Source organism: Delphinus delphis, chromosome 7 (genome assembly GCF_949987515.2).
Source record: "Delphinus delphis chromosome 7, mDelDel1.2, whole genome shotgun sequence".
In the NCBI taxonomy this organism is placed as follows: domain Eukaryota; kingdom Metazoa; phylum Chordata; class Mammalia; order Artiodactyla; family Delphinidae; genus Delphinus; species Delphinus delphis.
Genome location: NC_082689.1, coordinates 48071105 through 48087251, shown reverse-complemented (window position 1 = coordinate 48087251; position 16147 = coordinate 48071105). Strand labels below are relative to the sequence as shown.

The 16147-nt window shown below is 37.6% G+C and overlaps 1 pseudogene; it reads right to left on the bottom strand.

Annotated features, from left to right (window-relative positions):
- Nucleotides 1-2048: 2048 nt before the first annotated feature.
- On the bottom strand, nucleotides 2049-2282 carry LOC132428085 (cysteine-rich protein 1 pseudogene; annotated as a pseudogene).
- Nucleotides 2283-16147: the final 13865 nt, after the last annotated feature.

Below are 16147 nucleotides of genomic sequence, written 5' to 3'. Positions count from 1 at the left end.
AATGTATTCTGTCATTTTCATGCTCTGGATCCACACAACACACATTCTATGTACAGAAAATGAGCCAGCAGCTTAGTTGCTTCCTCCACAATATTTTCTTGGCATGCTTAAATAAGGAACTCTTAAATAAGGAGCTTCTATCCCTGCCTCATTGTGGACCACATCTATTATCATTAGTGTCAACAACTCTAAATTAGGCTCTCTCTTTCGTCATCAATAAACTAGTCTAAGGTCTTGTACTTATAGCAGTCCAACCAACCAATTTCAAAGAAGTATCCCATTTGTAGGTGGGGAAGGGTCTGGGAAAGTAACTCTTCTCAAAATAGGTTTGTTACAGCTTGTCCTTAACTCCAAGGAACAAACTAACTCATATTATTGAGAAGCATCTGCTCACAGAAGTTTGTAGCCTCTTAGGCATTTATGGTCCTATTATTTCATTTTTTCAGGTGTACCTGAAATTAGCAATGTACCTTCCTGACAACTGAGCATATATCCATGTCTATACAGACCAGACTTCTGCTAGCATTTCTCACTGAAAGATTCAAGTTCTTTTACGGAGTATTCTTAGGATTCAGTGGTCACTTGATCTTGTTCTCCAACTATAAGACTTCCTATAATCGTAGGACTTACTTTAATTTGTGAATGAACAGGAAATAGCTCCAGGTAGCATAAAAGAAAAAGTAGGCCTTCCAATAATAAGAAAAACCAAGTTTGACAGTATTTCTCCTTCTCTTTTAAAGGTGTCATTATCACCACTGCTGCTAGCAACTGCCAGGGTAGAATTTTAGCCTATTAACCTAATCCGCAGGATTGGATAGTCAAATCAGACTCATCAGTACCAAGTTTTACTAAATATTATGAAAGATAAAATCTACCATAAAGCTTAGATTTTCCTCAGGTCCTTCTCACACAAACTCTGCCCCTCCAGGCCAGAAAAGATGAGTTCTCTAACTGGGTTTCAAGGGATCATCTCGTACAGCAGCAGTAGTTAAATTTTGAAAGATGTTTATTTTATACTCCAGAAACTTGTATAGCTCTGACATTCTCCAGGGAACCGTGTCATATAGACCCTGAGTTCTATTAGATAATCCTTGGCCAGGGACATTCTCTAGGGCATTTTAGAGATAAACTACCTTCTTCATAGCAAGCATCAGCAGTCTCTTTACCTAGGTCATCTTTTTTTTTCTTTTCCTGGGGTATCCTACAGAAAAGAAGAATGAGTGGACCTTGCAGGTCAGATTTTTTAACTCCTTTCTTCCATTGTTTTTTCCTTCTGGTCATTTCTCCCTATCATTCCACTTAGCAAGTTTCCTCATGGGTCTAAAAATATTTTCTCCAAATTTCATTGGTGACATTTGTCCTTTATAATTTCCCTTCTTTTTTCTTGCTAAATGTGCCATAGTCAGTGGTTTGTTGGTCCAGTAGACAATATCATTATTACACCAGTATGAGCTAATAAGTTAGAGATCTTACCCAGTACCAAGCCTTCCTAATAATTTCAAAGATACAATTGATCAAAAGGTATGGGTAAAGCAGGAAGAGGCCTGGGACATTCCACATGTTTCCTAGGCCTCTGGTTCCTGCATTGGACACTACTGGACACATACGTGCTTAATAGTCTGTATTAAAAGATCAGGACTCTGTTAACTCAGTAGGTCATTATCTCACAAAGCTGGGAGCACTTAAGTTATGAACTATTTTCATTTTATACATCAGAGACATAGCTTAGGTGAAATTCTCCTGGAAGTCATGCTTCATACTCCATAGGTTCTAGGTATGTTTACCACAGGAAATTCTAATCTAAGTGTTCTGGACTATATGTTTGCGTCCTCCCAAAATTTGTATGTTGAGAACCTACCCCTTAGGGTATTAGGAGGTAGGGGATCTGGGAGATAATTTTTTTTTTTGTAGGTCTTCCAAGTGGCCGGGTTTCTTGAGGGCTTGAGGGTCTACAGGGGAGCCCCAGATGCCTGTGGGGAGGGCCTGCCATCGCCCTAGAGGGGCAGCGGCCCAGCAAGCAGCCAGGGATGGGTCTCCAAAACCTGGGTTTACTTGAAAGTGTGGCTCTCTGCCCCACCGTGCCTGAAGCCTTTGGGGCTGAACATGGCCGTGTAGCAGGGGTGGGTGCAATAGGGCTTGCCTTCATGCTCGGCATGACCCCTTGAGGTCAGCGTCTTTCCACGTTTCTCACATTTCAGGCAAGAGTGATGCCAGTCCTTCCCGACGGAGGTCACCCGCTCAGCAAAGTACACCTCCTTGTTGCACTTGGGGCACTTGGGCATGGTGGCGCTGTGTCCGGGGCGGGTGGCTGAGCGGGAGCAGAGCACAACGCTGGACTCTATGTCAGAGCATTATGAAATAAGGCGCTGAATATATTGACCACAGGGTCTCTGAAAACATGCAAGATGCTGAATCATGTTTAATAGGGATGAAGATAGCAAGCCAAGTACAAGGTCCTTAATGAATGTGGAGAGATGAGTGGGAGTAGATAAAATAGGAACTGCTTAAGATTATTAAAAAGTTATACATTGCTAAAAAATATTTATGATTTAGAAGAGACAAAAAATACATCCCTTTCTTTCCAATTGAGAGTCAATTTTCAATTAAGGTAAATGACAGAAAATTCAGTAAAATAAAATTGTACTGGGAATTTTTTTTAGGAAATTCCTGAGAAGTATCTTTCTAATTTCTTTTTGTAAAGTTTTGCATACAATTTATTTAGTACAAAGTTTATTTATTTATGTGGATCTACCTGGGATCTAATATCCTGTTATGTAGATGTGTCTACTAATTTTGCGGGTCTGAGAGTATTTCCAGGAAATTCAGCTACGTATATGGTGACAGGTTCGGTAAATCACAAATGTGAATTTATTGCATTATTCTATTCGCTGAGTTTTCTGTTTCCATGTTGTCATACCTGGCCCACTAGCTAAGAAGTGTGATTAATAAGGTGATTCCAAAGGACCATTTAAGGGTTTGAATGACCTTGTAGCTATTTTATGTAAAAACTGCTTAGAATCATCAGGGATGATTAAATTATACCCATAAACTCCCAACATGGATGATTTGTATGTTTACTAGGAGTCATTAACAAACTATATTTCTACTGAAAAAGACAATAACTATATGAAATGTCAGAGAGTGAAGAGCATGATCAAAATAAAATTAGTTTCCCAGCACTATTATTTTTAGTAATCCTGAAAGAACTAATCCAGTATTTGGTTGATGTTTTGTCAGTAACTTAAAAATATTTTTCAGGAAATTTGTGGACCAAGTTATTTCAAAAGCCTATATATAAGACTGGACACTATAAAACTCTTAGAGGAAACATAGGAAGAACACTCTTTGATGTAAATCACAGCAAGATCTTTTCTTGATCCACCTCCTACAGTAATGGGAATAAAAACAAAAATAAACAAATGGGACCTAATGAAACATAAAAGCTTTTGCACAGTAAAGGAAACCATACACAAGAAGGAAAGACAACCTTCAGAATGGGAGAAAATATTTGCAAAGGAAGCAACTGACAAAGGATTAATCTCTAAAATATACAAAGAGCACATGAAGTTCAATATCAAAACAACAAGCAACACAATCAAAAAATGGGCAGACGACCTAAATAGCCATTTCTTCAAAGAAGACATACAGGTGGCCAAAAAACATATGAAAAGATGCTCAACATCACTAATTGTAAGAGAAATGCAAATCAAAACCACAATGAGGTATCACCTCACACCAGTTAGAATGGGCATCATCAAAAAAATCTACAAACAATAAATGCTGGAGAGGGTGTGGAGAAAAGAGAACCCTCTTGCACTTTTGGTGGGAATGTAAATTGATACAGCCACTATGGAGAACAGTATGGAGTTTCCTTAAAAATCTAAAAATAGAAGTACCATATGACCCAGCAATCCCACTACTGGGCATATACCCAGAGAAAACCATAATTCAAAAAGACACATGCACCCAATGTTTATTGCAGCACTATTTACAATAGCCAGGTCATGGAAGTAACCTAATTGTCCATCAACAGATAAATGAATAAAGAAGATGTGGTACATATATACAATGGAATATTACTCAGCCATATAAAGCAATGAAATTGAGTCATTTGTAGAGATGTGGATGGACCTAGGTACTGTCTTACAGAGTGAAGTAAGTCAGAAAGAGAAAAACAAATATCATATATTAATGCATATATGTGGAATCTGGAAAAAAGGAAGAGATGAACCTGTTTGCAAGGCACAAATAGAAACACAGATACAGAGAACAAATATATGGACACCAAGGGGGCAAAAGGGGAATGGGATGAATTGGGAGATTGGAATTGACATATATACACTAATATGTATAAAATAGATAACAAATGTAAACGGCTGTATGCTCTACTTCACTTCTCTGTACTGTAGAAACTAACACAACATTGTAAAACAACTATACCCCAATAAAAAAAATCAAAGCCAAAAAAATAAATAAATAAAAGCCTACATATATTTGACAACATTTAAAGTTATGATTCATTCAAACCACTTTATATATCTATGGGAACTATATCAGAATTATATCTTAAAGTACCGAGTTGAAACACAATTTTTTAATTTTATTTACCATCTTTATTGGAGTATAACTGCTTTACAATGGTGTGTTAGTTTCTGCTGTATAACATAGTGGATCAGCTACAGATATACATACATCCCCATATCCCCACCCTCTTGCGTCTCCCTCCCACCCTCCCTATCCCACCCCTCTGGGTGGTCACAAAGCACCAAGCTGATTTCACTGTGCTATGTGGCTGCTTCCCACTAGCTATTTTACATTCGGTAGTGTATATAGGTCCAGGCCACTCTCTCCTTTCATCCCAGTTTACCCTTCCTCCTCCCCATGTCCTCAAGTCCATTTTCTAAGTCTATATCTTTATTCATGTCCTGCCCTTAGGTTCTTTAGAACCATTTTGTTTTTTTACATTCCATATATATGTGTTACCATACGGTATTTGTTTTACTCTTTCTGACTTACTTCACTCTGTATGACAGACTCTAGGTCCATCCAACTCACTACAAATAATTTAATTTCATTTCTTTTTATGGTGAATAACATTCCATTGTATGTATGTGCCACATCTTCTTTATCCATTCAACTGTCAGTGGACACGTAGGTTGCTTCCATGTCCAGGCTACTGTAAATAGTGCTGCAAAGAACATTGTGGTACATGAATCTTTTGAATTATGGTTTTCTCAGGGTATATGCCCAGTAGTGGGATTGCTGGGTTGTATGGTAGTTCTATTCTTAGTTTCTTGAAGAACCTCCAAACTGTTTTCCATAGTGGCTGTATCAATTTACATTCCCACCCACAGTGCAAGAGAGCTCCCTTTTCTTCACACCCTCTCCAGCATTTATTATTTTACTTTTTGCGGTACGCGGGCCTCTCACTGTTGTGGCCTCTCCCATTGCAGAGCACAGGCTCCAGACGCGCAGGCTCAGCAGCCATGGCTCACGGGCAAAGCCACTCCACGGCATGTGGGATCTTCCCGGACCGGGGCACAAACCCGTACTCCCTTTATCGGTAGGTGGACTCTCAACCACTGCGCCACCAGGGAAGCCCCTCCAGCATTTATTGTTTGTAGATGATTTGATGATGGCCATTCTGACCAGTGTGAGGTGACAACTCATTGTAGTTTCGATTTGCATTTCTTTAATGATTAGTGATGTTGAGCATCCTTTCATGTGTTTTTGGCAATCAGTATATCTTCTTTGGAGAAATGTCTATTTAGGTCTTCTGCCCATTTTTGGATTGGCTTGTTTGTTTTTTTGATATTGAGCTACAGGAGCTGCTTGTATATTTTGGAGATTAATCCTTTGTCAGTTGCTTCGTTTGCAAATATTTTCTCCCAGTCTGAGGGCTGTCTTTTCATCTTGTTTATGGTTTCCTTTGCTGTGCAAAAGCTTTGAAGTTTCATTAGGTCCCATTTGTTTTTGTTTTATTTCCATTTCTCTAGGAGGTGGGTCAAAAAGGATCTTTCTGTGATTTATGTCATGGAGTGTTCTCCCTATGTTTTCCTCTAAAGCTTTATAGTGTCTGGCCTTACATTTAGGTTTTTAATCCATTTTGAGTTTGTGTATGGTGTTAGGGAGTGTTCTAATTTCATTCTTTTACATGTAGCAGTCCAGTTTTCCCAGCACCACTTATTGAAGAGGCTGTTTTTCTCCACTGTATATTCTTCCTCCTTTATCAAAGATAAGGTGACCATAGGTGTATGGGCTTATCTCTGGGCTTTCTATCCTATTCCATTGATCTATATTTCTGTTTTTGTGCCAGTAGCATACTGCCTCGATTACTGTAGCGCTATAGTATACTCTGAAGTCAGGAAGCCTGATTCTTCCAGTTCCAGTTTTCTTTCTCAAGTTTGCTTTGGCTATTCGGGGTCTTTTGTGTTTCCATATAAATTGTGAATTTTTTTGTTCTAGTTCTGTGAAAATGCGATTGGTAGTTTGATAGGGATTGCATTGAATCTGTAGATTGCTTTAGGTAGTAGAGTCATTCTCACAATGTTGATTCTTCCAATCCAAGAACATGGTATATCTCTCCATCTGTTTGTATCATCTTTAATTTCTTTCATCAGTGTCTTATAGTTTTCTGCATACAGGTCTTCTGTCTCCCTAGGTAGGTTTATTCCTAGGTATTTTATTCTTTCTGTTGCAATGGTAAATGGGAGTGTTTCTTTAATTTCTCTTTCAGATGTTTCATCATTAGTGTATAGGAATGCCAGAGATTTCTGTGACTTAACTTTGTGTCCTGCTACTTTACCCAATTCACTGATTAGGTCTACGAGTTTTCTAGTAGCATCTTTAGGATTTTCTATGTATAGTATCATGTCATCTGCAAACAGTGACTTTTTTTCTTAATCTTTTCCGGTTTGGATTCCTTTTATTTCTTTTTCTTCTCTGATGGCTGTGGCTGAAACTTCCAAAACTATGTTGAATAACACTGGTGAGAGTAGGCAACCTTGTCTTGTTCCTAATCTTAGTGGAAATGGTTTCACTTTTTCACCATTGAGAACGATATTGGCTGTGGGTTTGTTATATATGGCCTTTATTATCTTGAGGTAAGTTCCCTCTTTGCCTACTTTCTGGAGACTTTTTATCATAAATGGTATTGAATTTTGTCAAAATCTTTTTCTGCATCTTGAGCTGATCATATGGTATTTCTCCTGCAATTTGTTAGTATGGTTTATCACACTGATTGATTTGCATATATTGAAGAATCCTTGCATTCCTGGGATAAACCCCACTTGATTATAATGTATGATCCTTTTAATGTGCTGTTGGATTCTGTTTGCTAGTATTTTGTTGAGGATTTTTGCATCTATGTTCATCAGTGATATTAGCCTGTAGTTTTCTTTTTCTCTGGCATCTTTGTCTGGTTTTGGTATCAGGGTGATCGTGGCCTCATAGAATGAGTTTGGGAGTGTTCCTGCCTCTGCTAACTCTTTTGGAAGAGTTTGAGAAGGATAGGTGTCAGCACTTCTCTAAATGTTTGATAGAATTTGCCTGTGAAGCCATCTGGTCCTGGGCTTTTGTTTGTTGGAAGATTGTTAGTCACAGTTTGAATTTCAGTGCTTGTGATTGATCTGTTTGTATTTTCTACTTCTTCCTGGTTCAGTCTCAGAAGGTTGTGCTTTTCTAAGAAATTGTCCATTTCTTCCAGGTTGTCTAGTTTATTGGCATATAGTTGCTTGTAGTAATCTCTCATGATCCTTTGTATTTCTACAGTGTCAGTTGTAACTAATCCTTTTTCATTTCTAATTGTATTGATCTGCGTCTTCTTCCTTTTTTTCTTGATGAGTCTGCCTAATGGTTTATCAATTTTGTTTATTTTATCAAAGAACCAGCCTTTAGTTTTATTGATCTTTACTATCATTTCCTTCATTTCTTGTTCATTTATTTCTGATCTGCTCTTTATGAGTTCTTTCTTTCTGCTAACTTTGAGGGTTTTTTTTTTCTTTCTTTCTCTAACTGCTTTAGGTGTAAGGTTAGGTTGTTTATTTTAGATGTTTCTTGTTTCTTGAGGTAGGATTGTATTATATAAACATCTCTCTTAGAACTGCTTTTGCTGCATCCCATAGGTTTTGGGCTGTTGTGTTTTCATTGTCATATGTTTCTAGGTATTTTTTGATTTCCTCTTTGATTTCTTCAGTGATCTCTTGGTTATTTAGTAGTGTTTTGTTTAGCCTCCATGTATTCGTATTTTTTCAGATATTTCCTGTAATTGACATCAAGTCTCATAGCGTTGTGGTCAGAAAAGATACTTGATATAATTTCAATTTTCTTAAATTTACCAAGATTTGATTTGTGATGCAAGACATGATCCATCCGGGAGAATGTTCCATGAGCACTTGAGAAGAAAGTGTAATCTGCTGTTTTTAGATGGAATGTCCTATAATATCAATTAAGTCCATCTTGTTTAACACAGCATTTAAAGCTTGTGTTTCCTTATTTATTTTAATTTTGGATGATCTGTCCATTGGTGAAAGTGGGGTGCTAAAGTCCCCTATTATGATTGTGTTACAGTTGATTTTCCCTTTTATGGCTGTTAGCATTTGCCTTACGTATTGAGGTGCTCCTATGTTGGGTGCATAAATATATACAATTGTTATAACTTCTTCTTGGATTGATCCCTTGATCATTATGTAGTGTCCTTCTTTGTCTCTTGTAATAGTGTTTGTTTTAAAGTTGATTTTGTCTGATATGAGAATTGCTACCCCAGCTTTCTTTTGATTTCCGTTTGCATGGAATATCTTTTTCCATCCCCTCACTTTCAATTTGTATGTGTCCCTAGGGCTGAAGTTTGTCTATTGTTGACAGCATATATATGGGTCTTGTTTTTGTATTCATTCAGCCAGTCTATGTCTTTTGGTTGGAGCATTTAATCCATTTACATTTAAGGTAGTTATCGATATGTATGTTCCTATTACCATTTTCTTAATTGTTTTGGGTTTGTTTTCATAGGTCTTTTCCTTCCCTTGTGTTTCCTGCCTAGAGAAGTTCCTTTAGAATTTGTTGTAAAGCTAGCTGAATTCTCTTAACTTTGGCTTGTCTATAAACGTTTTAATTTCTCCATCGAATCTGAATGAGATCCTTGCTGGGTAGAGTAATCTTGGTTGTAGGTTTTTCCCTTTCATCACTTTAAATATGTCCTGCCACTCCCTTCTGGCTTGCAGAATTTCTGCTGAAAGTGCAGCTGTTAACCTTACGAGGATTCCCTTGTATGTTAATTGTTGCTTTTCCCTTGCTGCTTTTAATATTTTTTCTGGTATTTAATTTTTGGTAGTTTGATTAACATGTGTCTTGGCATGTTTCTCCTTGGATTTATCCTTTATGGGACTCTGAGCTTCCTGGACTTGACTATTTCCTTACCCATATAAGGGAAGTTTTCAACTATAATCTCTTCAAATAGTTTCTCAGCCCCCTTTATTTTCTCTTCTTTTTCTGGGACCCCAATAATTCGAATGTTGATGTATTTATTATTATCCCAGAGGTCTCTGAGCTTTCCTTAATTCTTTTCATTCTTTTTTCTTTATTTTGCTCTCTGGTGGTTATTCCACTGTTTTATCTTCCAGGTCCCTTATCCGTTCTTTTACCTCAGTTATTCTGCTACTAATTCCTTCTAGAGAATTTTTAATTTCATTTATATTGTTGTTCATCCTTGTTTGTTTGCTCTTTAGTTCTTGTAGGTCTTTGTTAAACATTTCTTTTATTTTCTCCATTCTATTTCCAAGATTTTGGATCATCTTCACTATCATTACTCTGAATTCTTTTTCAGGTAGACTGCCTATTTCCTCTTCATTTGTTTGTTCTGGTGGGTTTTTACCTTGCTCCTTCATCTGCTGTGTATTTCTCTGTCTTTCACTCTGCTTAACTTACTGCCTTTGGGTGTCCATTTTGCAGGCTGCAGGTTTGTGTTTCCTGTTGTTTTTGGTGTATGCTCCCGGTCAGTAAGGTTGGTTCAGTGGTTTGTGTAGCCTTCCTGGTGGAGGGGACTCGTGTCTGTGTTTTGGTGGTTGAGGCTGCATCTTGTCTTTCTGGAGTACAGGACAACGTCTGGTGGTGTGTTTTGGGGTGTCTGTGAACTTATTATGATTTTAGGCAGCCTCTCTGCTAATGGGTGGATTTGTGTTCCTATCTTGCTAATTGTTTGGCATAGGGTGTCCAGCACTGTATCCTGCTGGTCATTGAGTGGAGCTTGGTCTTAGCGTTGAGATGGAGATATCTTGGAGATCTTTTACTGTTTGTTATTATGTGGGGCTGGGAGGCCTCTGGTGGTCCAATGTCCTGAACTCGACTCTCCCACCTCAGAGGCTCAGGCCTGACACCTGGCCAGAGCACCAAGACCCTGTCAGCCATGTGGCTGTGCTCATTTGTTGCTGCATGCTGCTTAATTACCAGAGAGTTTCTGTTGAGGATGTTTAGCCCTCTTTGAGTCCAGACCTGTCTGAAGCAAGGTCCTGTAGTAACACCCCACCGTGTGCGGCAGATGGCAGGCAGGACATGGTGGCCACACAATGAATTTTAAATCAGGATTTATGCTAAAAGAATACATGACATTTGAAGAATGATGGTAATTTTTAAATGATGTTTAGAACTTTTACAAAAAGGAACAGAGGAAAATTAGATTATTGTTTTGTGTACAACACAAATTATATTTTTGTTATACTTATTTTATTTGAAATATCCTTCAGCACTATACAATAAAATGCATGATATAAATCTTAACTTTACTGAGCAATTTTTTTATATATGATGCTTTTATGTAACCATCACCTGTCAAGATAAAAAATATTTTCAGCATCTCAGAAAGCTGTCACATGCCACTTCCCAGGACTTTCCTCCCCTGCCCAAAGATACCACTATTTTGATATCTATCATGTATCATGAAAGGCACAAGTATTAAATGCTTCTGAACTGTGGCTCCTTAGATTAAAATTGATATTAAAAATCTGGGAAAAATTTAAAAGAACATATATAAAATAGAACATTTCCAAATGAAAAATTCCAAGACAACTGAAGTTCAGAAAATGAAGTTCTAGGCTTCCTTGTTGAGATAGAAGTGAGATTATGAAGGGCATCCACCTTTATTCACTGGTTAAATTCTAGAAGATAATTTTGATCTTTCCCTATTGATGAAGGAAAAGATTTTAGGTCACATTTTAAACTCATTTTAAACACATTTTAAACATTCAAAACAACTGTTTGAATGAGATCAGCAGGATAACATCTTGATGTATGTCTAGTGTGACAGCGTTAAGAGTTATTTAAATGAAGATTTCAAAATTTTTCCTGATCTAGGGTATCCCTAGGTAAGTTTTTTCATGAAATTCTTATGAAAGCAGCTTATAAAATATAAATGTTGAGTATACATAAATCTGTTAATTAAACAATATAACGTATGCATTTGAAGTTACCCTTATTACATAATATTTTAAAGAGTATTAATCTTAGTATCAAGCAGTGTCTTAGCCCCAAACCTACTCTAACACCTTGGCCAAGTAATTTAATATCACTAAACCTGAGCCTCCTTATCCAGATAAGGGAGATAATAAAAACTACCTTACAGATTAATTGTGTAAACTCAATGAGACCATTCAATAATGCACTTAGCATTTTACCAGAAACTCCATTGCCACTTAGTAATTGCTAACTATCATGAATTCGTCTTAGCTTGCTTTTAACTCTATTAATTAAAATATTATCTCTAATGTAGCAGGTGTGTAATAAACATTTACTTTTAAAGTACATTTAGGAGGGAATTTTACCAGAATTGCATAGTAAGACCTTGAAAAGCCACTCCTCGATAAAAACAATGAACACTCTGCGAAAAATGTCAAAATCAACTTTTTCAGAATGCTGAAAATGAATTACACACTTTAAAAAATCTGAATAGTAGTTATGTAAGAAAAATAGCCAACTCTCAGTACGAAAAACAAGTTTTTAAAATTTATTTACACTATTCTTATTCCCCTTCTCCCTAACTTGATGCATGTGTGGAAACAGTCTTTGCAGACACTGGAGGAGGAAAAACAGATTTGGAGGTCCACAAAAGCCCCATTACCAAGGAACTGTAAACATCTGATGTCCTTGCTCACTAGAAAGCTCCATTCCCAAGGTTTTCATTAGCTGACCTGATTCAGAGCCGCTCTGAACATAACAGACTATCTTCTTGTTATCTGTCAAAATTCATCAAAATAAAAATCTTCTGCACAGCAAAGGAAACCAACAAAACAAAAGGTAACCTACTGAATGGGAGAAAATATTTGCAAATCATATATCTCATGAGGGGCTAATATCCAAAATATACAAAGAACTCATACAACTCAACATCAAAAACACAAACAACCTGATTTAAAAAATGTGCAGAGGACCTGAATAAACATTTTTCCAAAGAAGACATACAGATGGACAACACACATATGAAAAGATGTTCAACATCACTAATCATCAGGGAAATGCAAATCAAAACCACATTTGATATCACCTCACACCTGTCAAAATGGTTATTATCAAAAACACAACAAATAGTAAGTGTTGGTGAGGATGTGGGAAAAGGAAACCCTTGTGCCGTGTTGGCAGGAATGTAAATTGATGCAGCCACTATGAAAAACAGTATGGAGATTCCTCAAAAAATTAAAAATAGAACTACCATATAATCCAGCAATCCCATTTCTGGGTGCTTTTCCAAAGAAAACAAAAGCACTAATTTGAAAAGATATATGCACCCCAATGTTCATTGCACCCATAATAGCCAAGTTATGGAAGCAACCTAAGTGTCCATGGTTAGATGAATGGATAAAGAAGATGTGGGGTATGTGTATGTATGTGTACACACACACACACACACACACACACACACACACACAATGGAATATGACTCAGCTATAGAAAAGAATGAAATCTTGCCATCTGTGATAACATGGATCAACCTAGAGTGTATTATGCAAAGTGAAATAAGTCAAACAGAGAAAGACAAATGCCATCTGATTTTACATATATGTGAAATCTAAAAAACAAATGAATAAGAATAACAAAACAAATAGATTCACACATACAGAGAACAAATGGGTGGTTGCAGAGGGGAGCGGGTAGGGGAATGAATGCAATAGGTGACGAAAATTAAGAGGTACAAACATCCAGTTGCAAATGGATGAGTGACAGGGATGAAATGTACAGTGTGGGTAATATAATCAATAACGTTAATAACTTTGTATGGCAAGGGATATTAACTAGATTTTTTTGTGGTGATCATTTTGTAATGTATAGAAATATCAAATCAGCATGTTGTGCACCAAGAACTTGCATAGTGTTGTAGGCAGTAATACTTCAAAAAGCAAGCAAACTCAGAGAAAAAGAGATCAGATTTGTAGTTAGTAGAGGTAAGGGGTAGGGAGGGAGGGGGGAATTGGATAGAGGTGGTCAAACGGTACAAACTTCCAGTTATAAGATAAACAAGTACTAGGGATGTAATGTACAACATGGTTAATATAATTAATACTGTGTACGTTATATAGTAAAGTTGTTAAGATGGTAGATCCTAAGGGCTCTCTACAAAAGGAAAGAGTATTTTTTAATAACTAAATAAAATAAAGTGAGGCCAGCAAAAAAAAAATTAACAAGATGACCAAAAGACAAGCTGGCCAAAAGTAATAATAATAAAGAATGAAGAATGAAAAGTCCATAGGGAATTCTGGCAATTTCTGGCATATTGCTTGGAATCTAGAAGGCAAAAAGATACACTGGGAGATTGACTGGTTCAGGATGGTGGAGTAGAAGGATGTGCGTTCACTCCCTCTTGCGAGAGCACTGGAATAACAACTGCTGAACAATCGTCGACAGGAAGACACTGGAACTCACCAGAAAAGATACTCCACATCCAAAGACAAAGGAGAAGCCACAATGAGATGGTAGGAGGGGTGCAATCACAATAAAGTCAAATCCCATAACTGCTGGGTGGGTGACTCACAAACTGGACAACATTTATATCACAGAAGTCCACCCACTGGAGTGAAGGTTCTGAGCCCCACCTCAGGCTTCCCAACCTGGTGGTCTGGCAACAGGAAGAGTAATTCCTAGAGAATCACACTTTGAAGGCTAGTGGGATTTGAATGTGGGACTTCAACAGGACTGGGGGAAACAGAGACTCCACTCTTGGAGGGCACACACAAAGTAGTGTGCACATTGGGACCCAGGGGAAGGAGCAGTGACACCATAGGAAACTGAACCAGACCTATCTGCTAGTGTTAGAGGATCTCCTGCAGTGGTGGGGGGTGGCTGCAGCTCACCTTGAGGACAAGGACACTGGCAGCAGAAGTTCTAGGAAGTACTCCTTGGCACAGCCCATCCAGAGTCCACCATTAGCCCCACCAAAGAGCCAGGTAGGCTCCAGTGTTGGTCATCTCAGGCCAAACAACAAACAGGGAGGGAAACCAGCCCCATGATCATCAGAGAAGCGGATTAAAATTTTATTGAGCTCTGCTCACCAGAGCAACAACCAGCTCTACCCACCACAAGTCCCTCCCATCAGGAAACTTGCAAAAGCCCCTTAGATAGAATCATCCACCGGAGGGCAGACAACAGAAGCAAGAAGAACTACAATCCTGCAGCCTGTGGAACAAAAACCACATTCATAGAAAGATAGACAAGATGAAAAGGCAGAGGGCTATATACCAGATGAAGGAACAAGATAAAACCCCAGAAAAACAACTAAATCAATGAAGATAGGTAAGCTTCCAGAGAAAGAATTCAGAATAATGATAGTGAAGATGATCCAGGACCTCGGGAAAAGAATGGAGGCAAAGATTGAGAGGATGCAAGAAATGTTTAACAAAGACCTAGAAGAATTAAAGAACAAACAGAGATGAAGAATAAAATAACTGAAATGAAAACACACTAGAAGAAATCAATAGCAGAATAACTAAGGTAGAAGAACGGATAAGTGACCTGGAAGACAGAATGGTGGAATTCACTGTTGTGGAACAGAATAAAGAAAAAAGAATGAAAAGAAATGAAGACAGGCTAAGAAACCTCTGGGATAACATTAAATGCAACAACATTCACATTATATGGTTCCTAGAAGGAGAAGAGAGAGAGAAAGGACCCAAGAAAATATTATAAGAGATTACAGTCGAAAACTTCCCTAACATGGGAAAGGAAATAGCCACCCAAGTCCAGGAAGCACAGAGTCTCATAGAGCATAAACCCAAGGATAAACATGTCGAGGCACATAGTAATCAAACTGGCAAATATTAAAGACAAAAATTATTGAAAGCAACAAGGGAAAAATGACAAATAACATACAAGGGAACTCCCATAAGGTTAACAGCTGATTTCTCAGCAGAAACTCTACAAGCCAGAAGGGAGTGGCATGATATATTTAAAGTGATGAAAGGGAACAACCTACCACCAAGATTACTCTACCTGGCAAGGTTCTCATTCAGATTTGTCAGAGAACTCAAAAGCTTTACAGACAAGCAAAAGCTAAGAGAATTCAGCACAACCAAACCAGCTCTAAAACAAATACTAAAGGAACTTCTCTAAGTGGGAAATACAAGAGAAGAAAAGGACCTACAAATACAAACCCATAACAATTAAGAAAATGGTAAGAGGAACATGCATATTGATATTTACCTTAAACGTGAATGGATTAAATGCTCCAAACAAAAAACACAGGCTCACTGAATGGATACAAAAGCAAGACCCATATATATGTTATCTACAAGAGACCCACTTCAGTCCTAGGGACACATACAGACTGAAAGTGAGGGGATGGAAAAAGATATTCCATGAAAATGGAAAACAAAAGAAAGCTGGAGTAGGAACACTCATATCATATGAAATAGACTTTAAATAAAGAATGTTACAAGAGACAAGGAAGGACACTACATAGTGATCAAGGGATCAATCCAAGAGGAAGATATAACAATTATAAATATATATGCACCCAACATAGGAGCACCTCAATAGATAAGGCAACTGTTAATAGCTATAAAAGAGGAAATCAACAGTAACACAATAATAGTGGGGGACTTTAACACCTCACTAACACCAATGGACAGATTATCCAAACAGAAAATTAAAAAGGAAACACAAGCTTTAAATG